This window comes from Corvus kubaryi, unplaced genomic scaffold (assembly GCF_017639235.1).
Source record: "Corvus kubaryi isolate FWS band 111438036 unplaced genomic scaffold, C.kubaryi_AGA036_p1.0 37397, whole genome shotgun sequence".
Lineage (NCBI taxonomy): Eukaryota > Metazoa > Chordata > Aves > Passeriformes > Corvidae > Corvus > Corvus kubaryi.
In genome coordinates, this window is record NW_024581136.1 from 21,231,110 (window position 1) to 21,232,819 (window position 1,710).

Sequence of the window (1,710 nt, forward strand, 5' to 3'; positions counted from 1 at the left end):
CCGCCCCCGCGGCAGGTGCGGACCGGGCCCCCGCGCTGCCGGGCACGGAGCCCTCGGCTGTCCCCGGGCTGGCGGGGCCGAGGCGCCGGGGCAGCGTCCGGGCAGTGGAGCGGGGCGGCCGAGCACCCGCAGGGGCTCAGCGTCCGCACCCTGGCGCTTCCCCCATCTTTATGGGGGAAGAAATCATCAATCCCCTCGGCGGCAGCGAGCGCCCGGCAGCACGGAGCTCCCCGCACAACGCCGGCCGCCCCGGGGGCGCTGCCCGGTGCGGGTCCGAACCGCCCCGTGCGGCTCGCGGGTGGGCGGCAGAGCAGCAAAGCCCCCCCGCTTCCCAGCTCCAGCGCCCCGAGGCCAAGCGGAGGAGCGAGGGTACCGTCCGTGTGCGCTCTCCCGACCTTCTCCCAGAGGTACCGACCATCTGTAAAGGAGCACGGTGCTGCTCCAGCAGCAGTGACCACATCCCCAGGAGCTGCAGCCTTGGCTGGCCATGGCCTTCCAGCTGCCACTCTGGGCACAGGGCACGCTGCTCCGCCATCCCTAGGGGTGCTCCCGAGGGCCCTCCTGTACCACCCGAGTGGATCCACTGAGCCCAGAGGGCTAAGCAGGACAGGAGATGTGATGTCAAGAGAAGCGCAGTTTCTGATTAATGGATCTTCAAAACACAAGCAATACAACCTGAAAGCTCTAGGGCTCCCTTTTTCCGCGTCAGTAGTTATCCCACACCTGCCCACCTTACTGACAGGGCTGCAGCCGCGATCACAGCCTGGAACCCGTGCCCTGCTGTACAGAACGCCCTCCCCTCGCCTAGCAGAGCTGTCCTTCCCTCAGGTGCTGGAGTGGTGGGTACATTCCTCTATCAGAGTTACAGCAAGCAAGCATGAGAAGTTTTCCCCTTTCTACCCATTATTTGTGCCAGATCCTCTCCCCGTGCTGCATCTCTGGGACAGTACGGACACGGGGTACTTTGGGAAAAACGAGACTAGACACTGGGTTGCAAACAAGTCTAAATAAAATTAACAGCAGCACTCTACAAATGAGCTTATGTTTAAATGTGCTATGGACAAGAACAGGCAAACCACGTGTCTTTTGTCTCTAAGCAGTTCTCTAGTCAAACAATAGATAATTTGAAAGCTGCGGCTGAACTAGGTAATAGCAATAAAGTACTGGTATAATAAAGGCTGGTACTGACCTACACTGTCTCATATTAATTATTTTCATGCATCCAGCTGTGCTTGCAAAGGCAAGGACCAACAAGTCTGATAAACAGGCAATAGCTTAAAAAAAAGCCCAAACCAAATCAGTAAATCCTTTTTACACAGCCTTATTTCATTTCAATTCCAGGTTTCCTTAAAACCTACATATTTAAACTAGACTCAGTCTTTAAGCCTAGATGATATGATATTCTTGAACCACCTGCAGAGTGCATGCATGCAGTTAACAAACCAGTAAGGTGATCTGATTCGGAAAAAACCCAAACCCCGCTTTTGCTGAAGTCCCTGGCAGTCGGTAGATGGATGCACACGGTGCCTCTGGCCCTCGCCGAGCACCCGCATTGGCCACACTCCAGGGGACGCCGTGCGAAGATCAAGGCAGGTGCCCAGCGGCAGCAGGACATGAGGCGCAGGAGCCGTGTGTTCCTGAGCCTCAGGGTGGGCTGGATCTTCCGTGAAGTTTAAGACAAAATGTATTTGTGTATATTTGAAACTTGGA